The sequence below is a fragment of the Podarcis erhardii genome (genome assembly GCF_964252035.2).
Source record: "Podarcis erhardii genome assembly, chromosome: 17".
Classification (NCBI taxonomy): Eukaryota; Metazoa; Chordata; class Lepidosauria; order Squamata; family Lacertidae; genus Podarcis; species Podarcis erhardii.
Window position 1 is genome coordinate 30,072,507 of NC_138515.1, and position 26,169 is coordinate 30,098,675.

At 45.3% G+C, this 26,169-nt stretch overlaps 1 long non-coding RNA gene across 1 annotated transcript; it reads left to right on the top strand.

Moving 5' to 3' along the window:
- The first annotated feature begins 14,997 nt into the window (after positions 1–14,997).
- On the top strand, positions 14,998–17,981 carry LOC309332586. The gene is made up of 2 exons (XR_014152209.1): positions 14,998–16,033; positions 17,348–17,981. It is a non-coding gene; the product is annotated as an uncharacterized lncRNA (long non-coding RNA).
- Positions 17,982–26,169: the final 8,188 nt, after the last annotated feature.

The following is a 26,169-nucleotide window of genomic DNA, read 5'->3' on the forward strand; positions in this document are numbered from 1 at the left end:
TTCCTAGGAGTAAACGATAATATCAAGTAGCCAATTAGATTTGGCTGCTATGTGGATAATGTCATTATATAATTTAATCACTAGATGGCAACAGACTTAATTCTATCTGCTGGCTCGCTCACTGGTGTGTTCTCTGTGCCATCCATGGCAGATATATAATAATAATAATTAATATAATAATTGATTTTTTTATACCCCACCCATCTGGCTGGGTTTTTCCCAGCTACTCTGGGCGGCTCCCAACAGAATATTAAAAACCACAATAAAACATCAAACATTAAAAACTTCCCTAAACATGGCTGCCTTCATGGAGGGGAAATAATGCAAATTCAGAGTGGCTGGTTCCTCGGGAAAGAATATCGATGCAGGAGGGATGTCAGCTGAGCAGCACTCGAAACCAGGCACAAGATAAAGTAGTCATCGCAGGAGGAGACATTTTGGCTGCAAATATTCAACACAACTCTATCTTTAACTATGCTGGTGACTGCTATGTTCATTGTGCTATATGTGTGGAGTAATGGGTGTGCCTGTGAGCATGATCCTATGCATGCCTGCTCAAAAGGATGTCCTACTGAGCTCAATAAAATTTACTCCCAGGTAAGCACGCATAGGGACGTGGGTGGCGCTGTGGGTTAAACCACAGAGCCTAGGACTTGCCGATCAGAAGGTCGGCGGTTCGAATCCCTGTGACGAGGTGAGCTCCCGTTGCTCAGTCCCTGCTCCTGCCAATCTAGCAGTTCGAAAGCACATCACGTGCAAGTATATAAATAGGTACCACTCCGGCGGGAAGGTAAACAGCGTTTCTGTGCACTGCTCTGGTTTGCTAGAAGCAGCTTAGTCCTGCTGGCCACATGACCCAGAAGCTGTACGCCAGCTCCCTTGGCCTATAGAGCGAGATGAGTGCCGCAACCCCAGAGTTGGTCATGACTAGACATAATGGTAAGGGGTCCCTTAACCTTTACCTTTAAGTGAGCATATGATCACAGTTCTACTGTTCATTTCCAATACAGTGGTACCTCAGGTTACCTACGCTTCAGGTTACATATGCTTCAGGTAACATATGCTTCAGGTTACAGACTCTGCTAACCCAGAAATAGTGCTTCAGGTTAAGAACTTTGCTTCAGGATGAGAACAGAAATCATGCTCCGGTGGCGCGGCAGCAGCGGGAGGCCCCATTAGCTAAAGTGGTACTTCAGGTTAAGAAGAGTTTCAGGTTGAGAAGAAGAAGAAGAGTTTGGATTTGATGTCCTGCCTTTCACTCCCTTTAAGGAGTCTCAAAGCGGCTAACATTCTCCTTTCCCTTCCTCCCCCACAACAAACACTCTGTGGGGTGAGTGGGGCTGAGAGACTTCAGAGAAGTGTGACTGGCCCAAGGTCACCCAGCAGCTGCATGTGGAGGAGCGGGGAAGCGAACCCGGTTCACCAGATTACGAGTCCATGGCTCCTAACCACTACACCACACTGGCTCTCCAGAACAAATTAAGTTCTTAACCCAAGGTACCACTGTATATACATTGTAGGAACATTCACACCCAACCAGCTTTCCCCTGTGCTGTTTCTGAAGGGCAACGTTGTTCTTACTTAACCAGTTCCGCAAATCTGTTGGTTTCAGGCCTTCTTGACCTATCACGGCAACAGCAGACGGAGGAATCGTTCACTTCCCTCACAGTTCGCTGCGTAGATCTGGGCATTATAAAGAAACCAATCTTCCCCAAGTACATTTTATAGCATCCATTACTGAAATGTGTGACCACTTAAGAGGCAGAGTAGGCAATCTTGTTATTTCTCTTGGGAGTACTCAGGGATTGTATTACCACTGGAAATACAAGGCTACTCCACAAAGCTGAAATGCTGCCCTGCGCTGGAGCGAGCCTCCAGCCCTCCAAGAGTCCTTTTAGCTATCAGGCCCCATCACGGTGAAATCACCCCTAGCTGCTGAGCTTCTGGCTGGAGGAATGAATGGTAGAGATTTCAGGTCAGGCAACAGCAGAGGTGCCGACTCCTAGGGGCTGAGGCAGTTTCGATCCCCCAGTATATTTTTAAGGGGGCCAGAGCCCTTCAATTTTCAGAATGTGCTCTGTTCCACACCCTGAAGTCAGTGAGGAGATTTCACCCCTCCCATATCCAAGAATCTGCTGATGTTCTCTGCTGATTCTCCAGAGAGGAGGGGGCAGTTTCTGCTCTCTACTTATTCCGCTCCGGCCTCACATCAAAGAGAGAGAGAGACTGAGTGTTAGAGAGAGATCGTGTGTATAGATAAGGTTGTTGCTAAGAGCAGCTGCAGACACTTAGTGAAGTTCAGCATTTTCACTTAGACCTCATTTAGCTCTGTACATAGTTGTGTATTATAGTTGTAGATAGAATAAAAGAAGATATTCTACAGAGCTGCTCTCCGAGTCATTTATGCTCTGCTATACTCTGCTGTACTCTGCTGTGCGACGACTGTCTTCTTGTTGGAGTGAATCCGGTACGCACAACTCTAAGCTGTGAGTCCACAGCACTTTGACCTGTTCCTATGCAGAAGGTGGTCTCTGGAAGTGCTACCCAGCTCGCCTAGCCCAGTCGGGGCTGAAGTGTATGAGTCCAGTTGGTGGCACTGGTTCAAGGGCGATGCTGACAGTCAGGACATAGCTCAATGCCACACATGTGACGTCAGGACATGGCAGAACGTCGCGTTGGGCCCCCTCAATCCTCTGGAGAAGCCAGCCCTCTAGGCAACAGACACTGTAGATTAGAAAATCCTCCTGTATTTAGGAGTCAGGTGCTCCAGAGCCAACTAATCCAGACGCAGATTTAGAGGAATGTGACTGGTTTGGTTACACTGGGCATGGAGACTCAGGGTCACCGTAACTATTATTTAGAATGGAGTGTGAGAGGCAGAGGGCAGCAAATTTTGGCATCACACAGGGCAATGCTGAAGTTTGAGATCCCAAGGTCTGCCACGGCCAAATCTGGCCTACCTCAGGTGTGGTGGAGGGTGTTTCTTCCACCACCAGTACTGCAAGCCCTGTAGACTTTTGTACATGGATTGTGGACGGGAGCAACCTTGTCGCTCACCCGCGGCAGCAGATGAATTGAGCCAGTCCTCTGTACTTCATTTGTTTGAATCCTTTCTCAGCTTCTCGATCTCCCATCTGGGGGTCCTCCTGCCTTGTCCTCAGCTGTATGAAGTGTGAATTTTGCTTTGCTCTCCCATGATTTCATGTCTCCACCACTTCAGCATGGTGTAGTGGTTAAGAGCGGTGGACTCGTAATCTGGTGACCTGGGTTCGTGTCTCCGCTCCTCCACATGCAGCTGCTGGGTGACCTTGGGCTAGTCACACATCTCTGAAGTCTCTCAGCCCCACTTACCTCACAGAGTGTTTGTTGTGGGGGAGGAAGGGAAAGGAGAATGTTAGCTGCTTTGAGACTCCTTAGGGTAGTGATAAAGCGGGATATCAAATCCAAACTCTTCTTCTTCTTCAGGTGACCAGGTGCCTTTCTGCGCCCTGAGATCTGACCCTTAAAAGACATTCAGGGATGGGCATTAAATCGAATAGGTAAAGGTAAAGGGACCCCTGACCATTTGGTCCAGTCGTGACCGACTCTGGGGTTGTGGCGCTTATCTCGCTTTATTGGCCAAGGGAGCTGACGTAAAGCTTCCGGGTCATGTGGCCAGCATGACTAAGCCACTTCTGATGAACCAGGTCAGCAGACAGAAATGCCGTTTACCTTCCCGCTGGAGAGGTACCTATTTATCTACTTGCACTTTGATGTGCTTTCAAACTGCTAGGTTGGCAGGAGCTGGGACTGAGCAACGGGTGCTCACCCCATCGCAGGGATTCGAACCACCAACCTTCTGATCGGCAAGCCCTAGGCTCTGTGGTTTAGCCCACAGCACCACCCGTGTCCCATAAAAAAATGTGGCAATGCAAAATGGGACCAATCCTACACAGGTAAGCACTGGGGAAGTAATAGGTTAGTACCCCCGCCTCTCTCTCTCTTTCTCCCTCCCTCTCCTCTTTGGAGAACTGGCTGGTAACTCGCTCTGTGCAGTTCCTGGATATCCCTTTTGCTGGCAAGCACACAGAAGCTTTCTGGCTTCTCTCTTCATTACAGTTAAGCACAGTGGCAACATCAGCTTTGATGAGATTGTGAACATTTCCCAGCAAATGCAGCTCTGTTCCTTGGCCCAGAAACCATTAAAGAGATCCTGACAAGGCCCAGTTTGTTGGCAGCAATATTGCTGGCAGGCACTTCCATGATGTCATTGAAGACATCAAGAGTGGCAAGAGTGGTGCAGCTGAATGCCTAGTGAGTTAAGGCTGCTGCAAAAAAAAAAAAAAAAACAACCACGCAGCAAGTTCTGTAGAGTAAACCTTAGCAATAAAAATGCAGTTTGTCTGATCTCCCCCAAAAAGTTTTCTAACATCTTAGGGGGAGCATTGAGCCAGACACTTAATTTAAAAAAATATTTTAAAAAGCTGGGTTGTAAATAACAGCAAGGAGCTATATGGTGTGTTTTGTTTTTTTTTAAGAAAAAGAAGAAGTTTTTCCAGCTTCAAATCCTCTTCTCAGATAAGGACAGAATGAAATAAATATCAGTCTTTGCTGCAATGAAGCTAAAACATTTGTGCCATTAAATGGGTGGGTGCACTTAACACATTTGTTTTCTTTTAAGGATAGCAGCCTCAGGGAAGTGGAAGCAGAACTGAATTAGAACCAAGGCACACAGGGAAGAGTTTTTTGAAAACTCTTTACCCAAAACAGTCTTGCCCAAAAGGGAGCTTCCATCTCTGGCCTAATAGCAGCTTTGGGGGTGAGGAGGATTTGAGCAATTAACCCTCTCTGTGCCATGTGCCATGGCTAAAACCTCAGTTGCAGGAGAGGCACAGCTACACTTGCCAAAAGAGTAAAAAGACACATTAAATACACCCACTTTAACACTGCTTCCTTTCAGGCCCTGAGGCTTTGATTCCCTAACGATACAATGAAATAGCACATGCTGTTTAGGGCCAGTCTGGTGGTTCTGCTGTGCTTTGTTAAGAGAAAACTCCATTTAAAAATGTGTGCGTGTATTATGTATATATGTATATATATCTAAAATGGAGGGATTTTGCTGCAGAAACTGTTGTGGACCAGGAAGGAATTCCAACTCTGATCACTGGGATTGACTCCTTAGTCAGATGCCAGTGAGTCAGCTGGGCTCCCATTCTGAATCCCTTTCCTAAGCAGGGGCTTTGGAAGTAGGAGGTGAGGCTTTTAGGGAACAGGATCAAGCCAAGCTAATTATAACAAGGCCAAGACACGTGCGCCCTCCCTGTGGAATGCCCTCCCATCAGCTGTCAAGCAGATATCGGGTAAATACAGTATTTTTTCCATGCAAAAGACAATGTTATACAGTGGACACTCAGGTTGCAAACGTGATCCGTGCAGGAGGCACGTTCACAACCTGCAGCGTCCACAACCCGCAGTGCCTCGTCTGCGCATGCACAGATTGTGATTCGGTGCTTCTGTGCATGCGCGAGCACCGAAACCTGGAAGTAACCCATTCCAGGTGCCTTGGCATCCTCAATATATAAATGGGTCCACAGTGTGTAAGTTGCTGCATATCCAGTTATCCTAACTGAAACACTATGGGCATGAGCTGTGACTTCCCTCAAACGCCTTGTGATGGCCTGGGATTCGGACTCAGAGGCTGAACCTGAGGAATCCCAGCCTGCACAGGAATCCCCGCCTCCAGAACCAGCTGAGCCGGGGCTGGGGCTTGAGCCTGAAGGGTCCTCACCTGTGCTGGATCCTCAGGTGCAGGCACCAGCTGAGTCTGCTTTGGCTCCTGAGGGGATGGAGGACCCATTGGCTGCAGGTGCTCCACTCTCAGCCCCGTCAGGGGAAGCTGAGGTTGCCTCTGGGTCCGGTAACCCTCCAGCCTCTCCTGAGCTGCAGAGGCTCAGGGCAGAGAGGCGGAGGGAACTAAGTTCCCGCAGGAGGAGTGCTCGCCTCCAGGCCAGGAGAGGCGAGTCACCTGTGGACCGGGGCCGCCCTATGCCTCAGAGGAGATAAAAGCCAGCCAGCCCAGTCCCAGGTTGCGGGAGCAACATTGCTGGTAGGCTGTTCCTGCTGGCACCCTGTCCTACTCCTCTGCCAGAGTTCCTGCCTCACCCGACTCCCTGCCTTGGACCCAGCTACAGCTTTGACGGGCAGCCTCCATACCGCACCCTCAACCTCGGACTGGACTCGGACCTCGCCTCTCGGTTATCCCCCAGGACCAGCACACCCCTGTTGTAATTTTGAACTGTATTCTTCTTCTCTGGGAGGGTCAGGCTGCGAAGGCGGTCTCCACTGTTCCTCCTGCCCAGTCCCTGATAGTAGTTTTACTTACCCCCGATGTGACGTGGTTATGCCAGGTATTTGTATGTTTCTCTCCATCCAAACTCGACATCATTATCTGCCGCTGACAGGAGACCAGGAAATGTAGTTTTTGACCGCTATGAAATGTCATTTTGCCCAAAGGCTTTTCTCATCAGCCCACATGGCATCTCACTTAAGGAAGCTGACAACATTCTTCTAAGCCACACTGGGGACCAAACTTCAGCAGATCATTGAAGCTCACCTCAAATAAAATTGGTGCCTGAGTTTGATTTTTTCCTCTCCCCTCCCTATCCCTATTCCCTTGTGTGCCATTTTTGGTTAGATCATAAGCCTGCAGACAGGGACTGTTTTGTATTAATTGACTGTATGTAAGCCACTCTGGGAGCCTTTCTGACTGAAGCGCAAGGTGCAAATTAATTTATGAATTCACACTTTTCAAAACCTAACCATCCTTCAAAATTCTCACTTCTCTGAATATTTTTTTTGCCGTGCAGTTCCCGGTCATGTAATATGTATGAAAATGCATGCTCTAGGTTAAAGACTGGATAAAAATGCACATGTCACTGAACAGGATATTTCAAAATGCATTACATTCAGGAAACTGGCTTTGCAAAAAAATAAAATAAATGTGTGCATTAGGCAAAATTGCAAACAGAAGTGTGTATATTCAGAGAAATTCACTGGTGGATTCTCATGAGGACACTTTTTAAACAAATAATAATAATACTCAAAATGTTTGGAAATGTAAAGAATTTTTTTAAAGAGAAATGCAGAGAAACCACCATTGACAGATTTCCCTAAGAGACAGGGAAATAAATAAACAAATGTAGAAGAAATGAACCTCAGAAATAAAACCTCTTTCTCTGCCTTAGATTATATTACTTGGAGCTTTCAGTGTCACTTCTGGCGCTCTGGCCTCACTCAGTCCTCATGTGCCAGGCCTGCCACCAGCTTCTGTCGCAGGAATCAGCCCCTTTGCTGGTGACATCTTCTGCTACTTAGGTTCTTGCGGTGTAACTTTACACTGTGCTAAAATATGGCTCTTTTCCAAACCTGAAATGGTGAGCCGATTAGATGCACGACAGGTGTTAAGACCTCGCAGCATCTAATGCCGGCGACTGACAAGGCGTGATCTGAAATTAATGAGGCACACGAGGAAGCCAGGATTTTCACACAAGATGGTCTTTAAAAATAATAATAATGCAGTCAAAACCAGTTAGTGCCTAATCTGCCCGTATATTGCAGAATGCCCTAGGAAGCACAGAAGCGTGGTGTAGAATTAGAAATTTGCCCTCTTAAGTCTCGTCTCCATCAGTGGGAGAGGGAGGGTTTCTGATGACAATCAGAGTCTGCCTGACTGCTTCTCTCTGTCTGTCTCTCTCTCTCTCTTTCTCATAATCCACATGTAAGCCACTGCAGATCTTTCAAACTGCAAAGGTATATATACCAGTGTCACCATTTTGAAAGGTAACTGAGGGTAAAACGGAGAGTCTATGTTGAGCACAGGAAATGAAACCCACCCCCATTCTTAAATTCATCAGAGATTTGCATACTTTCCTTATTTATTTACTTCATGCCAGGAGTCACTTTCTGTGAAATATCTCCAAGCAATTTCACAGTATAAGCATAAAAGGTAAATAAAATCTGTGGCAAGTCAGCATGACATACCAATGATAAATTTAAGATTGGAACTGGCTGAGGACTGGCAAGTGAAATGGTCCCAGTTTTATGGGGGATGAGTTGGGGAAGGGAGGTTTTCTTGCATGAGGCTCTGGCAGGAATCAAACATTGCCCGTACAAATTTGATGTTAGTTATTATAAAGAAGGGACGCGGGTGGCGCTGTGGGTTAAACCACAGAGCCTAGGACTTGCCGATCAGAAGGTTGGCGGTTCAAATCCCTGCGAAGGGGTGAGCTGCCGTTGCTCGATCCCTGCTCCTGCCAACCTAGCAGTTCGAAAGCACATCAAAGTGCAAGTAGATAAATAGGTACCGCTCCAGTGGGAAGGTAAACTGTGTTTCCGTGCGCTGCTCTGGTTTGCCAGAAGCGGCTTAGTCATGCTGGCCACATGACCCGGAAGCTGTATGCCGGCTCCCTCGGCCAATAAAGCGAGATGAGCGCCGCAACCCCAGAGTCGGTCACGACTGGACCTAATGGTGAGGGGTCCCTTTACCTTTATTATAAAGAAAGGGACTGGAAACAAAATCTAAAGTTTGGAATGCTGTTACATTGATCAATATAACCACATTTGCAATATTGGCTTCAGTTGTAACCACTCCCATCTTAAGAAAGAATCTGCAGAATACTGGGGGAAAATGAAAAGGGTGGGGGAAGGGATATGATTATGATTAGTGTTGCTGTTACATTACATTCGATAATAGATTTAATTTTTATTGTGTGTGTGGGTTTGGGGGGGGGCACACTACCTATCTCATTAGGCTTATAAGGCAGGGATGGTGAACCTGGGCCAAGTTTGACAGTTGGGCATCATCTGACATTACAATAACATCAAGTGTGACATTTTTATGGTTTTGTCTTTTTCAAAATCGTTTTGAGATTTTTTTTTTTCTACAATCAAGTGGATACACACACACACACACACACACACACACACAAACACACATATATGCACCCATGCCAGTGCTCAGCTGATTGTCAGTACCTGACAGCAATATCCACAGAGCTATGCAAGAGGAAATCTGTGGAGCTTAAGATACACACACACACACACACACACACACACACACACACACACACACAAACACACACACTTATTTTCTACTTTTCTGTTGTGGACTAGGCTAGTCCTCTAAACGTTCCTCTGGCGCCTCCTTCGCAAAGCTCAGGAAGCTTCTACCTGGCTTACTGAGGGAGACACAATGCTCCGACAGGGTCCAAGAGCTCTCCTGCCATCTTCCCACCCAGCTTTAGGAAGAAGAAGAAGAAGTAGAAGAAGAAGAAGAGGAGGAGGAGGAGGAGGAGGAAGAGGAGGAGGAGGAGGAGGAGGAGGAGGAGGAGGAGAAGGAGTTTGAATTTGATATCCCACTTTATCACTACCCTAAGGAGTCTCAAGGGACGCGTGGGTGGCGCTGTGGGTTAAACCACAGAGCCTAGGACTTGCTGATCAGAAGGTCGGTGGTTCGAATCCCCACAATGGGGTGAGTTCCTGTTGTTCGGTCCCTGCTCCTGCCAACCTAGCAGTTCAAAAGCACGTCAACGTGCAAGTAGATAAATAGGTACCGCTCTGGTGGGAAGGTAAACGGCATTTCTGTGCGCTGCTCTGGTTCTCCAGAAGTGGCTTAGTCATGCTGGCCACATGACCCGGAAGCTGTATGCCGGCTGCCTCGGCCAACAAAGCGAGATGAGCGCCGCAACTCCAGAGTCAGTCACGAATGGACCTAATGGTCAGGGGTCCCTTTACCTTTAAGGAGTCTCAAAGCAGCTAACCATGTCCTTTGCCTTCCTCCCCCACAACAAACACTCTGTGAGGTGAGTGAGGCTGAGAGACTTCAGAGAAGTATGACTAGCTGAAGGTCACCCAGCAGCTGCATGTGGAGGAGCAGAGACGCGAACCCGGATCATCAGATTACGAGACTACTGCTCTTAACCACTACACCACACTGGCAGGAAAGTTCCATTTTCCTTTCAGGGACATGGCACCTCCTTTCCAAAGCTCAAGAAGTTTCTGCCCAACTGAGGGAGGGAGGCACGATGCTCATGTGCACAACATCCCCCACATCACTCCTTGCAAGCTGGCACCTCTGGCCCTAACTAGGGACACAGGTGGCGCTATGATCTAAACCACTGAGCCTCTTGGGCTTGCCGATCAGAAGGTCAGTGGTCTGAATCCCCATGATGGAGTAAGCTCCTGTTGCTCGGTCCCAGCTCCAGCCAACCTAGCAGTTTGAAAGCACACCAGTGCAAGTAGATAAATAGGTACCACTGCGGCAGGAAGGTAAATGGTGTTTCCATGCGCTCTGGCTTCTGTCTGGGTTTCCCATTGTATCAGAAGCGGTTTAGTCATACTGGCCACATGACCCGGAAAGCTGTCTGTGGACAAACGCCAGCTCCCTCGGCCTGAAAGCAAGATGAGCGCTGTACCCCATAATTGCCTTTGACTGGACTTAACTGTCCAGGGGTCCTTTACCTTTACCTTTTACCTCTGGCCCTAAATGTTCCCCTATGACAAAATTAGCAGTACACCACTGGTTGTGAACTGTTGTGAACTGGTTGTGGGATCTTTGGGTGGAGGGTGGTCTACAAATTTAATAAATAATAATAATAATAATAATAATAATAACCCCATCCCGCAAATTTCTTGCAAAACTCTACCCATCCGCCACACTTTTTCGGAGTCATCCTGCAAATAGTCAGATGTATTGTAGGTCCAAGGATCAAGGTTTAACATTAAGCCCTTATCCCTGATAAAACTGTCATTGACAGCTGTAAACTATATGAGATGATCAAGCAGCTGTTTGTTTGTATCTTCTCCTTTAGGGTCAATTCTCTCGATTATCTTTCACAATTGTTATATGTGACCTTTGTCTCCTTTCTAGAATGAAAACCCTCTCATGTGTTCCTGTGTGTTTGGTTTGGGAGTGAGGAAGCAGTTGAACGTGCAAATACATCTCTCTCCCCCCCCCCTCAAAAAAAATATTTATTTGATTTTCCATACAGTGGAACCTCGGTTCTTGAGCATCTCGGAAGCCAAACGTTTTGGAACCTGAATGCCAAAAACCAGGAAGTAATTGCTTCCATTTTCAAATGCGCCTTGGAAGTGTAATGGCTCCCAAGGCGTGTTTCTCAATTTTCACCATTAAGATTGCTGACAGCCCTTTGCGACTCGGTTGTCAAACATTTCAGAAGTTGAACGGTCTTCTGGAACGGATTATGTTCATCAACCGAGGTTCCACTGCATTAAATTTTACGTTCATCACACATCATTTTATTTACATACAGGATTCCCTTGAATCCCCTTGACTTCCCACCTCCCCTTTGTGGGTCTTACTGTTATGCTTTTCTTTCTGCATCTTTTAAGGTAATCTAGAACATGCAAAATAGAGGGACGCAGGGGGCACTGTGGGTTAAACCATAGAGCCTAGGACTTGCCGATCAGAAGGTCGGCGGTTCGAATCTCCGTGACGGGGTGAGCTTCCATTGCTTGGTCCTTGCTCCTGCCAACCTAGCAGTTCAAAAGCACATCAAAGTGCAAGTAGATAAATAGGTACCGCTCCGGCAGGAAGGTAAACGGCATTTCCGTGTACTGCTCTGGTTCGTCAGAAGTGGCTTAGTCATGCTGCCCGCATGATCCGGAAGCTGTACGCCGGATCTCTCGGCCAATAAAGCGAGATGAGCGCCGCAACCCCAGAGTTGGTCACGACTGGACCTAATGGTCAGGGGTCCCTTTACCTTTACCTTTAGAACATGCAAATACCTCTCTGTTACACTGGGCACTACAATTCTGGGGGATGATATAAAGTGCCTAGATGTGATCCTATCAGCACACAAGCACCAATATTATGAACTGAGAGAGAGAACTCTTGAAACACTCACAGGGCAAAGTTCATATTTACTGAGTCAATTCAAAATTGAGTCAAGAGGAGTTTGCCCATCAGATTGTAGAAGTGAATGCCTGACATTAGTTCTTGCCTTAAGAGGGTTTTCTCATGTACCTTCTTTACAGGCTGTTGGGTTGGAGGACTTGCTTTCCCATGATGTCATCTCGTTTGGCTATCTGAGTAAATGAGGCAACCATGTGACTTGGCAGGTCACACAAGTCCCAGAAAATCAGCACCCACGTAAATACAGCTTCACGGAAAACTTGCTCCAGTATGACATTTCATGTGAAAGGCCAATGCAATCTGTTCCAGGATTGGTGGTTCCAGCAGAAGCACAGCCCCCAGATGTATGGGGCCACTTCATGGAAAAGCAGCTCCAAGTGTCCCTGTTTTCCAGGGACAGTCCTGAATTTACAGAAACCATCCCAGTTTCTGGTTTGATCCCGCTTTTCATCAGATAAGTGTTAGAGGGTATGGAATTATGTGACCTCTGAGTCAAGGAAATAAGTACCGTATTTTTTGCACCATAACACTCACTTTTTTCCTCCTAAAAGGTAAGGGGAAATGTCTGTGCGTGTTATGGAGGGAATGCCTACAGGTGGCATGCCTACGGATTTTCCTCCTCTAAAAACTATGTGCGTGTTATGGTCGGGTGCGTGTTATAGAGCGAAAAATACGGTAACTATACAACCTTTAGAAGACATTTGAAGGCAGCCCTGTACAGTGGTACCTCGGGTTGCATACTCTTCAGGTTACAGACGCTTCAGGTTACAGACTCCTCTAACCCAGAAATAGTACCTCAGGTTAAGAACTTTGCTTCAGGATGAGTACAGAAATCGTGCTCAGGCGGCGCGGCGGCAGCAGGAGGCCCCATTAGCTAAACCGGTGCTTCAGGTTAAGAACAGTTTCAGGTTAAGAACGGACCTCTGGAACGAATTAAGTTCTTAACCCGAGGTACCACTGTATAGGGAAGGTTTTTCAAAATGTTTAATGCTTTATTGTGTTTTTATATATGTTGGAAGCCATCTAGAGTGGCTGGGGCAACTCAGTCAGATGGATAGGGTATAAATATTATTGCTGCTGTTGTTGTTGTTGAATAGGATGTCCCTATTTTCATCGAAGAAATGTTGGGGGGTATGCTTCATCCAATGGAGTGGATAGCAACCCTGACTCTGGGAGCAACTCCTAAGCTCTCCTCTGCTGCTCAGATTCACTGTGACATCACCTCCCCAGCTTTTGTGACATCATCACTGCCCATCCAGCTGTTGCCTGGGGCTTCATCACTGCCACAAAATCCCTTACCTGTTTGAGCATCTAACATACAGCTTCGCAGAGGCCTGGAAAATCCCAGCCAGCAGGACAGGAGGGAACACACAGATCTGCAAGATGCCAAATTCACAAAGCCGGCAGCTGAAAGGGAACAAGAAGGGGGCGGGAGCAAAAGAATCTGGGCTACTTGAGTTGTTGTTGTTGTTGTTGTTGTTGTTGTTGTTGTTGTTGTTGTTGAATAGGACGTCCCTATTTTCATCAGAGAAATGTTGGAGGGTATGCAGTTATCATTCTTTGGCAATGACAAACTGCATCCATTTTTGAGATTGTAGCTTCATGTAAGGAGCATCTAGGGCTTTAAAGCCCTCTCCCTCCAGTAAAACGGAACAACAAACCGACTCATTTTTTAATGAAAAATGGTAATAACATCCCAACAAAAGAATGCTTAGGTCATTCGGCTCAAGTATAAATAATTATCATCATTATTGTGCGGCTGCATCCCACCCCCACCCCCACCCCCCCCGTTGCACCTGGGAGCTCTAGCCAAAGAGGGATTTAATTAAATCCTCATGCCAGATTGACAGATGAATGGAGCGATCGCTGCTTCATGAATGGCTGGCCAGAAGGCCAGGAGCCAAGCCTCATGAATAGAGCTTTTCACTTGGTGACCTGTAGCTTTAACGCCGGGTGCCACGCCGAGGAGGCCAGGAGGAGGACTCGACTGCTGGGCTTTGCGGTAAGCAGATGTAGGGCACTGCCCTGATAACGGACGGATTACATAATCTGGCAAATACGCAAACGTCCAGAAGCCCATATGCTCTCCATTGTCCTGCTGAGGTTTATCCGTGTTTTATGGATGCTGGACAGGAAAGGATTGTCAGATAAGGGACCTGTCTGGTCTATGTTTGCTGCAAAAGATACTTTGAGTGGAAGGTTAATTTGCTAAAGAAATAGTGCAAAAGAATGGGGGGGAGGGGGGAATAAAAATGGGCAAAAAAATGTAATTGGTTATTTTGATTGATAATTTGTTCTGTTGAAATTGTTTAATAAAATATTTATTTTTTAAAAAGCATGGTATATACACAGTGCCTGGGACCTAGAATTCCACTCTGCATCTTGAAAACAAATGGGCATGCCAGGGAGATGCAGACATCTCTTGAAGGGACCTAGGAATTATGTCGTATTTCATGTCATGGAGGCCACTTCGAAAAAATAGGTCTCTTCAAATATATCTTCTTCTCCTTCGCTGTTGCTGTCCAATCCAGCTGCTGCCAAATGAATGGGGAGTAAAGGTTCTGGTGAGGTGAGATCTGAAAAAGTAAAAAAGGTAAAAAGTAAAGGACCCCTGGACGGTTAAGTCCAGTCAAAGGCGACTGGGGTTGCAGTGCTCATCTTGCTTTCAGGCTGAGGGAGCCAGCATTTGTCCACAGACAGCTTTCCAGATCATGTGGCCAGCACAACTAAACTGTTTCTGATGCACAGAACGCCGTGGTGGAAGCCAGAGCACACAGAAATGGCGTTTACCTTCCCGCCACAGTGGTACCTATTTATCTACTTGCACTGGTGTGCTTTCGAACTGCTAGGTTGGCAGGAGCTGGGACAGAGCAATGGGAGCTCACCCCGACGCAGGGATTTGAACCGCCAGCCTTCTGATCTGCAAGCCCAAGAGGCTCAGTGGATTGACCACAGCGCCACCTTCATCCCCTCTGAAAAAGTAACACTTGTGGGAAATGGAAGGAGCCATACCAGACAGCAGGCATGACATGGAAGCTGTTATGAAGAGGTCAGACTTTTGCCACATGAGCTACCTGGCCTATTAATGTTCAGAACGTTCTTTGCTGATTAGGAGCACAGGAATATCATATCATATCATATCATACAAGGTAGCCAAAGCCCAATGGTATGGAGTGTGCCTTATATTAAGCCAGACCATTGGGCTGTCTAGTTCAGTACTGTTTGAAGCTGCTTTGAAGTATAAGTAGTTAATTAATTAATTAATTAATTAATTAATTAATTAAATCAAGAAAAAGGGGCAAAGCCATAAGGAGCACCATTTGAACTTCCTATGATTTCTACCACTCTCAACAGCGAGTAGGGTTCCCCTTATCCCTGGCCTTTTCTCCCAGCTGTTTTTCATGCACCTGCCTAGTCTCCTTCTTAACCTTTCACCAGCAGTTCTCCAGGTCTAATCTCATGGTTTCCATCCTTGGGTGTGTGTACGATGGCCAAGGTGCAGTATTCTGCTAGCATCTCCTCGGTCCTAATGCCTGTTGATTTCTCCCAGGCCTCAGAAATAACTTTCACCTGTCTCCCTTCCATATCACAGGTTGACATCCCCTTTCAATGGGAATTGCAGTAGCATTATTCAAGCGAAATTTGCCCCCTCATAGATGCAATTGCATGATTTCCTGGCTGTAGGCTAAGGTGACTGAATGCCACAGTCCATGCAAGTTGAAAGGATGGTGTGATTTGACTACTGTAGGGAACTTGGATGACACTGTGGCTACCCTTGCCCTGCTGTGAAGCCAGATTTAATCCTGGATGGAGGCTGTGATATAATTTATCAAACTGGTGTCTCCAAGGAAACCTAAGGGCCATTAGGCAGGAGTAGTCCATCGATCGCTTTTCAGGTGGCTCATGTGATGTTGACAGCTCGGGCTATAGCTTGATGTTGCTATTTCCTCCTTCCTGCCTTGCTAACCAAACCATTCATATGAGAGCCTTCTCCAGTATGACCTCAGTGATGCAAATACTGCTGCATTGTGTCTTCTTTGTGCACTATTCCATCAGAAGCTGCAGACAACATGCAATAAGCAGATCAGAATAGAGTTATCCACTCTACCAAAAGCGTAACATGTATTTATTTATTTTTAATTTCCCTATTTGTCCTTATATTGTGAAGCAATATTTCTAATGTCAAAACAAACACCAATGGAAATAAGGGACAACCTTGTCTTGTTTCTTTTCTATTTGACATTTGTCTGTAAGAATATTATTTACTAAAAATTTTGTGGATTGGTCAGTATAGATCGCTTTAATTCCACCCAGAAAAGAATTACTTATTTCCATTTTCTCTAATACCTTAATCAGAAATGACCAAAGCTTTCTCCGCATCTAAAAAGATTAATGAGGCCCATTACATGTATTAAATTTTAAGATGCATCCATATTTTAGGCTAAAATGCCTACAAAATGCATATTTTATTTTTAAATACATACAGAAATAATGTGGAATTTGTGCATTAAAAAATGCACAGATGGGTGTGGAAACAGAGCAGGGTTGAATTAAAAATAGACACATGCAAAACTGATGTGCAGGGCCATCTTAAGTATATCCGGCGCCATGGTGCAAAGATCCCTCCAGCGCCCCCCACCCCATTTCCCAGAGTTGTCGACCTTTTCCCAAACCTCTGCTGCATGCCTGCCAGCCATATGGTTGACGGGGCACAGCTGGTGGGCATGCAGGGAAAGGGGAGGCCGCCAGCAAAGCCACACAGCTCCCCCACTCACTGGGGCACCCCCGACAGGCCAGTGCCCTGGTGCAATGCGCCAGTAAGCCCAATAGAAAAGACGGCTCTGCTGATGTGGACCAGTAATAGACAGGTAATCTCTTTTCAACATGGCTTTTGCTCCAGCTCCCAGGAGATATGAGGTTGCCAGCTCCTCCCACCTTCCCCTGGCTTCCAAAGTTACTGGTAGTGGCCCAGGAAATAGACACCGCTCCCAAGTCATGGAGGGAGAGGGCCTGGGTGGAAAGAAAGGTCTAGTGTTACTCCTTGCAAAATCTTCCGTGTCTCGTGAAAAGGAAATACCCAATGACAAGGTTTGAGATGCTTGCTTCCTAAGCATTTTGCAGAATAGCTAAGAATTTATTCATGGGAAATTGTTGGTGGGAAATGCATCCGAAAACTTAGATCTCATTTCCCCGAGAGCCCTAGATGTGAGAGTAAATGATTACACACCAAGACAGTACTGTGATCTATGCAAAAGGAAAAGGAAGGAGGGAAAATGTAAATTTGTAATGTGTACAGGAAGGTGAATTTAGCCAAGAGGAAGCTGTATTTATGATGGGCTGGAGGGGAAAATAGGCCGCCTGATTTGTGGTAATTTATAAATCTGTGATTTATTTCTCTTTTCACTGGCATGTGCTGTATGGCGCTGGAACTTACAGGGTAAGGAAGAAGAGCCAGAAGCGTAAAGAAGCAAAAGCATTCAGAAGTGGAGAATGCATAATGCCTGGCAAGAGCATATATTTCTCTGGTGACAAAGTCAGCAAAAATCCTCTAGGCCAATGGTGGAGCTGAGGAACAGCTATTAATCAGGGTGGAGTTAGTCTATTATCCAGAAGAAAAGGACATTATTGAGGAGGTCTGGCCCCCTTCCATATCTGAGTGAAATTCATATAGCCTCATAACCTGATTGTTGAAGAGAAAATTGGCCATTGACGCCAATTGGAAGCCTTATTAGTTTGGAAGATGGAGCTGTTATCATATTACACCTTGATTGGTCACCCTTGGCTTCAGCTGAACATTTTTTTGTGGCGGTTCTTTCTCTAGTTGTGTCATAACGGGAGGTGTAAATCAGGACACATAACCTCTTCTTACTGTCTTAGAGCAATGCCCCTCCACTAATTGGACCCACTATCTCGGAGATGCATTGCTACATAGTGGAATAATAGGTGGGAAATTGGAGGCGGTTTTTAAAATCTCCAGAACCGTATCCTATTTAGGCCTCCTGAACAAAATGGTAATAATTAAATGAACAGTCTCTTTCTGGCATGAAAATAAATTGAGGCTTTCAAGGTATTTTACACCTTGTTTCACTTTTATGTCTAGCTGAGTTGATGGGTTACATCCAAGACGGTATGAAATTCCTTGGTATTGCTCATTGCAGACATTTCTTTAGGTATTGGAACAGAAAATGGACCTGCTCTGAGGATCATCCTGACCAGCACACAAGCACTTGTGTGTGTTTACTTAGAAGTAAATCTCAGTGAGTTCAGTGAGGTTTACTCACATGAGATTTGAGCCTAAGGATGGAAAGAGGGTGTGATGAGAAATGGAACAGCAAAAGAACTGTTTCAAACAACTGTTTGGGCAGGCTCTCTAGTCTCAAGCAAGAAGGTACACCTGGAAACAGGTAGTGGTATCAAGTAGCTGGTAAGTGGCAAGCTGCATAACAAGGATTAGCAAGGTCAAAGGCGGAAGCCAGCTCCTCAGTACCAAGGACAGCTACAGAGCAGCACATGTTGTTGTTTAGTCGTTTAGTCATGTCCGACTCTTCTTGACCCCATGGACCAGAGCACGCCAGGCACTCCTGTCTTCCACTGCCTCCCGCAGTTTGGTCAAACTCAAGCTGGTAGCTTTGAGAACACTATCCAACCATCTCGTCCTCTGTCGTCCCCTTCTCTTTGTGCCCTCCATCTTTTCCAGGGAGTCTTCCAGGGTCTTTTCCAGGGAGTCTTCTCTTTTCATGAGGTGGCCAAAGTCGTGGAGCCTCAGCTTCAGGATCTGTCCTTCCAGTGAGCACTCAGGGCTGATTTCCTTCAGAATGGAGAGGTTGGATCTTCTTGCAGTCCATGGGATTCTCAAGAGTCTCCTCCAGCACCAGAATTCAAATGCATCAATTCTTCGGCGATCAGCCTTCTTTATGGTCCAGCTCTCATTTCCATACATCACTACTGGGAAAACCATAGCTTTAACTATACGGACCTTTGTTGGCAAGATGATGTCTCTGCTTTTTAAGATGCTGTCTAGGTTTGTCACTGCTTTTCTCCCAAGAAGCAGGCGTCTTTTAATTTCATGGCTGCCATCACCATCTGCAGTGATCATGGAGCCCAAGAAAGTAAAATCTCTCACTGCCTCCATTTCTTCCCCTTCTATTTGTGAGCAGCACATAGGTTGCACCAAAGAGTTGCAGAGTTCAAGAAGCCTGTATATCATGATACAGACGTCCCTCTCTATGTGGTCTCTTGTTTCAAATGCTCAGCAGAGCAGAGCAGGACCCAGTTATGGGGAAGCAGCTCCCGCAGAACAACTAGTAAGTGTGACTTGGGCATGAGTTCATAAACCAGAGCTGGGGAACTTCCAGATGCTGCTGGATTCTAGCTCCCATCAGCCCCAGACAGCACAGCCAATGGTTGGGGATGATAAGAATTGTAGTCCAGCAACATGTGAGGGGGGACACGGGTGGCGCTGTGGGTTAAACCACAGAGCCTAGGGCTTGCCGATCAGAAGGTTGGCAGTTTGAATCCCCATGACGGGGTGAGCTCAGTCCCTGCTCCTGCCAACCTAGCAGTTCAAAAGCATGTCAAAGTGCAAGTAGATAAATAGGTACCACTCTGGCGGGAAGGTAAACGGCGTTTCCGTGCGCTGCTCTGGTTTGCCAGAAGCGGCTTAGTCATGCTGGCCACATGACCTGGAAGCTGTACGCCGGCTCCCTTGGCCAATAAAGCGAGATGATCGCTGCAGCTCCAGAGTCGGCCACGACTGGACCTAATGGTCAGGGGTCCCACTTCCGGGTTCGTGCCTCCAGTAATGGCGGAATTCCTCTGACCGGGAGGAATTTGCCCCATGGGAATTTGGGTCTGGCCGTCACGGCGAAGGCGGAGACTCGCAAAAAATAACAGGCGGGAGAAGCCTGTGAGCGTGGGATTCGGCGGGCACCTTTTGTGCCTCCCCTACTCGCGGGGAAACCCAGTTTCGGGGGTCCAGAGCGACGTAGGGTGAGCAGTGCAGTGCTTCGAATCATCTGCTTTTTCCACGGAGCGAAGCCACATAGCTGTTGCCAGAGAGCGCTGACTTTTTCCTGTGGACAATTTGATTTTAAAGTAAATACCCCTGAGTAGAGCTGAAGCGGGAGAATTGGATTTCTAAAAGTTTAATTTGGTATCGTAACGGGGAGGTTCAATACAAGAAGTCCGCCTTCCCCTTTTGTAAATAGACTGAAGCATTGAGGCTGCAAGCTGAAGCCTTGGAAAGCCTATTGTAAAGGACTAAATTCCCATCGGTAAAGAACATTAACCCCCCCCCCTTGGAGGCAGGAGAAGAGGGGGGGCGTTGTGAACTGAATATGCCTGCGGGAGAGAGTGAAGAGAGTTAAAATACCGCCGCTCAGACCCTGGAAACGGGCTGCTAGCAGGACTGACGTTCTTTGGAAGGCTCACTGACAGCGATTAGAATGTTGACAGCTAGCTAATAAGAGAAATACATTGTTTCTACTGTCTCCGTCTGCTTTTTAAAAGGAGTAAAAGTAACTAAAAATTGAAAGTAACTTCATTGTTTGAGCTGTGTTTAAAAGAGGACATTATTGACTAATATAAACAGAAACTGTTTCCCCCTAGAGGAAGCTTTTGAAACTGTTACAAGAGCTGGGCTGGGGAATTTCCAGCTGCAAGATAAAAAGCTGTGAGACTCTGGGACTGACCTTGAATCGGTTAAGTGTTATGGCAAATGGAAAGGAAAAAATGGACTAGTCAATTCCTGAAAAAACATTAAGGTCTGGGAGGACTTGGCAGCAATCTAGGAGAGCCTCAATATCAGGCCCCCCTGCTTCTTCCGCTATTGCTTTTGTAACAGTATATTCAAAATCAAGAGGAATGTCGACAGAAGAGGCCTTAGCGGTTGCATTAAGTAAGATAAGTGATTCACTGGAACAGCTTAACAAGAAAATAGATGTGACAAATGCGAAAGTGGACGCTGCAACTATTAAAATTGAAAGTATAAATAATCTGGGACAAAAGGTAAATATCAATACAGAAACAATCCAGAAATTGATACAGGAATCTACTTTTTGATACGGCAGACTGCGGAGGAAGCTAGGGAGAAAGCCGTTGCTGCTGCATGTAAAGTAACACAATTGGTGAGAGAGAGAGTCCCAGCCTTACAGAGGCAACTTGATGACCATAAGTCGACGCTTGCTATGACTGAATTTAAAGAAAAACAGACGAATTTGAGGATCAGAGCCCTACCTGAATTGGAGAAGGAAAATTTGATAGACTTCTTCACACAGGAATTTGCTGATTTTTGGGACTTGGATCTGGGTCAAGAAGAGTTTAAAACTGTGAGGGCCTTCAGATTTGGAAGAGGAGGGGGAAAAGAGAAGAACAGAATAAGAGACTGTTGGCACTACCAGAAGAACCTAGAAGTACAACAGCCAAGAGTGGAAATTTTTAAAGACGTCCCAAAACACCTTTTGGATCTTAGGTCTAACTACGGAGATTTGGTTGCCCTGCTGAGAAGGAATAAAATCATCTTTAGGTGGGAGTTTCCCCAAGGTCTATTCTTCAGCTTTAAAGGAAGGAAAATAAAAATAAGATCAGTAGAAGACAAAGTAAAGTTTTTGTATAAATACGAAGAAGATCTGCAGAAGGGACTTGGAAAAGAGCTAAGAGCATCGGACAGAAGATCACCAGGTTGATGGACTATATGGAATTGGCAGAAATGACTGGCAGAATCCGAGACCAGGGAGAAGAGTCAGTGGAAGAAGATTGGAAAAAAGTTTAAAGACTATTTATAGAAATATTGTAAAATTAATGAATGTTAGAAAAATGTTGGAATGAAGTTATATGGCTTTAGTAGAAATGTTATAAGGAATTAGGTATAAATAGATTATTAGAGTATTAAAGGAAAAATAAGGTTAGAATATGTTAAGATAATTATAGGACAGAAAATAGAGGAAGATGGAAAGGAATTGCTGAAACAATTAATAGAAGTGGAATACAAAAAGGGAGGTGTGAGGAGGTCGTTGAAACAAGTGAATGAAAGTTAAGATATTGAAATTGTATGATGTGTGCTAAACTGTTTTTGTTTTGTTTTGTTTAGTTTATTGCGTTAGTGTTGTGTAATCTTTTTATATTGTATTGTATTGTCTTTTTTTCTTTTTTCTTTCCTTTTTTGTAGTGTTTAAAAGTAATAAATATTATTTTTTTAAAAAAAACTAATTTTTTTTAAAAAACTAAAACTTTACCTTTACCTAACATATGAAGGGCAGCAAGATTCCCATCCCTAACACAAGCAAAGAGAAGGCACCCAAAAGGCACTAGATGTAAATAAGCCTTTGATAATATATTTACAAATTCTGGAATCGTGCAACATATAGAAATGGAATAATACTATAGCTAGTCTCTCAATCACTAACTTACTTCCTTTTCTGCACACCTCTTTTCCTTAGTAATTAATGCATTGGAGGAAAATATGCTGGTCTTTCAAATATTTGGGAGGGGGAAATCAATATATATCTAATTATATTTTCTGTATTCTAGCATTCGCTCACTTTTTGCTGCATGGCAGAGAGCCAATTGCTCCGAGTAGATGCAGATTTGAAACTGTGAAGGGGAAGTTCTGCCACTCCTTCTACTCTTTTGAAATTGTTAGCACTTTTCAAAACTGTATTATTCACCAAAACACTGTTATAAAGAACTCCTCATAGCTTCAATTTAGAAGCTATGTAATGGAAGGAAAGGATGGAGATTGTGGGGAAATTGGGGAAGGGGGAGACCAAAAGACTGATTTCCACCTCTAAAATTGGTTAGATGGATGCAAGCTTTAATTGGTCTAATCACTATATTAATCACGTAAAGCTTTCATCCATTTCTTAGTGAGGACAATTTTTCATTGGTGAAACAGAAATGGAATATTTATTTTGACTTTGGTGCATTATTGAAGCAGGGAATTCCTCCTTTTAAGGATGATTGACAGCTTCTGTTTATTAAACTGCATTCCCTTTCCTTTTAATATCACACTGCAAAAAATACATTTATTCTGAGATGTTGCAAACATGCACATTTATCTAAATTTAATTAACTGATCGGTTCAGTCAGCCCCCGTAATTAGTGATTCTTGTAGACAATCGGTTTGACCATCTCTGATATGCCTAGGGTAGAGAGGCTTGGGGCTATAGTGACAGCAGACCAGAGGCTGGCAGGGGGCGGGTTGTGCACCAATCTATTGCCATTTAGTGGGGATGCCAACTGGCTACCAGGCCAGATTCACGATACCTGAGCTAATTCACAAAACTCTAAACAACTTGGGCCCAAGTACCTTAAGGACTGTTTGATTCCATATGCGCCATCACTGAGATCCTCTGATGGGGCACGTCTAGCGGTTCCCCATGACCCTGTGGTTTGGTTGACCTTCACTGGGGACACAAGCCTTTAGAAATCAGGTGACTTGATCAGTGGGTGGCCTCATGGTGGGTGAGCCAGCTCTGGACATGGTCCTCTGGTTGCAAAAGGTCCTCTGCTCCAGTACATATGATGGTTTAGGATGGCTTCCTCCATACAATCAACAGCATGGGGGAAGACTAAGGTGAACCAAACTTTACAGGTTGATAGCCACCTGCATTCTCCATAACTGTGAGGGATGGGGCCTGGAGAGAGGAGGTGTGTCTGATGAGAGGGGTGTGGCCTGGGAATGGGTCTGAAGGCTAAAATAGGCCTAGGAAGCAACATTTGACCACTGGGCTTAAAGCCCTCCCTCCACATAACTTTTTTTTTAATTATTAAAGATTTCTTAGTTTATAAAAATACGTGTGTTGTCTCATTTTTCAAGCTGTGTTTTCTACAGATCGGTTTCATTTGTTGTGAGACATTAGTGTTACATATAGTGTTGGGTTAGGAAGAGAAGAGGGAGAAAGAGGGGGAGGGGGCATAGTGAGTGGGGTGGGGTCGGGTAGCAATGCTTCTATTACAGTGATACCTTGGGTTAAGAACTTAATTCGTTCTGGAGGTCCATTCTTAACCTGAAATTGTTCTTAACCTGAGGTACCACTTTAGCTAATGGGGCCTCCCATTGCCGCTGCGTGATTTCTGTTCTCATCCTGAAGCAAAGTTCTTAACCCGAGGTATTATTTCTGGATTAGCGGAGTCTGTAACCTGAAGCGAATGTAACCTGAAGCGTCTGTAACCCGAGGTACCACTGTATTCTGCTTAGTATATGTGTGGGGGTTTGTGTCAGCGTCACTTGTGTGCATTCTCTTACTATTCACTCATATTTCCTTGGTGGTGAAAGAGGTTGGGGGTGGCCTAGGGGGTGGTTGGTTGTCTTTGGTTGGCTGTAGTGAGATTTGTTTTTGTGTGTGACTGGGGTGTGAGTGTGTATTTTTGAATCGGGTTAGCCAGATCGATTCGTATGCTGTCAGCGGATTCTTGTCGTTGTCTTCTTGGGCTATGTACGTGATAAAGGGGAGCCATACCAGGGTGAAGGCATCTTCTATTTTCCCCCGTGTCAGTTTCATTTATGGGATCTCAATAGAGATTTATAAGATAAGACCTGATTTCTGGTCACTCATTTTTGCAAAACTGTTTTCACACATTAACAGCTCAGGTCGAATACCAGGAGGGTGGGAGCTGTGTATAATTGCCCCAATATATAAAAAGGGTGATAAGAAAAACCCTGCCAATTATAGACACATTAGTTTGTTAGATGTAGCCTCTAAACTATATGCTAGGCTCCTTCTTGGGAGACTGGAAGAATGGGCAGATACAAATAAGGTGATATCTGAAGTCCAGACAGGTTTCCAAAGAGGGAAATCTACATTGGACCAGTGCTCTGTGAAGAACTTTCTGCTATGTAAATGCATCCATAATTTGAAGCAAAAATTATATGTTGCTTTTATCAATCTAAAGTCAGCTTTCGATACGGTCCCATACTATATGATACCACTGGTCCATGCTTACTTCTTACAGGTCTCTCCAGTGTCTGGCTATGATGTTTCTAGCTGCTGAGAGTAGGTGGGTTATGAGCTCTTTATGATGTGAGTGGGCATTCTTATATTGGAAGATGTTATGTACTGAAGTTCTCACCCTGGGCCAGCAGGGGGATACTGTAGATAGTTATGCAAATGAAGGATCAAAAGTGACGTTTCAGTGATTGGATAGTTTTATAAAGTTGCAACAGTTGCTATTGTTCTGGAGCTCTATATAAGCAGGCTGACTGAGCTCCTCAGTTCAGTTCTGTTCCAGCTTACAAATAAAGAGCTGCTTTGGAAGAATCGCTGTGTCGTCTGAAATGTTCGCCCACAACTTCTGTTAAGATGTTTAGTAGGGCCAGTTCTGGGGTGACTTCTAATACTTGCTTAGTTATTTTGCATATTTCTTGTATGATTGCTATCCAGAAGAGTTGGACATCACCCCATAACTGAATGTTGGGCTACCACACTTTGACAGGCACATTCTGGGTACAGTTCATGAACCCCTTCTCCTAGGCACACAGTGGCTCATCACTAGACCCCACTAAACTGCAACTCCTTCCTCGCATGCTCCAAATAATCTACACTGGCATTTTGTTGAAGAATTCCCCCTTTCCCCTTTCACTGCTGAGATCTGCACTTTTTTGTACCTTGACCAAATCACACAGGCAAATTCTTGAGTTCCAGCATTTCCTCATTTTTACTGGAGACCCCCGGGGGTGGAATATGCTATTTAAAACAAAACAAAACACTGAAACCAGGTCAATGAAATTTCTGCATCGGCCATTATGCCGCATAACATTGCAAAAACCTCCTCTCATAAAGCAGCTTTGCAAAACGCTCCCCGGCAAACATTAAAAAGCAGCGCTTCCGGATATGCGCTTTACATACACCACAAAAAGCAAAGCTAGCTAAAACAAAAGGTGTGTTTTCTCTGCTGAATAAAACAATTTGCATAGTGAGAGAGGTTTGGGCCAACAAGTGATACATCTCTCAGGGAAGAGGCAGAAGGAAGTTTGATCGTTTCCAAGTTAAGCAGCTCCTTGTTGTTCCCTGTTGTCAGGGTTTTGTGTATGCACAAAGAATTGTGGGGAAGAATTATGAGGCAGGGAAGAGACACACAGCTTGGACTTCCTGAAAATCCTGCTTTCCTTATGATTGCTCACATATTCTTGGGCTTTTGATTACTTGGGGGGTGGGGTATCCTTTTTGATGGGCGATATCCTTTTATGACAACTGAAGTATGCAGTTAATGCCTGCTGATGCTTCGGAAGCCAGAGGGCTGGTTGATTAACATCTCTGGTG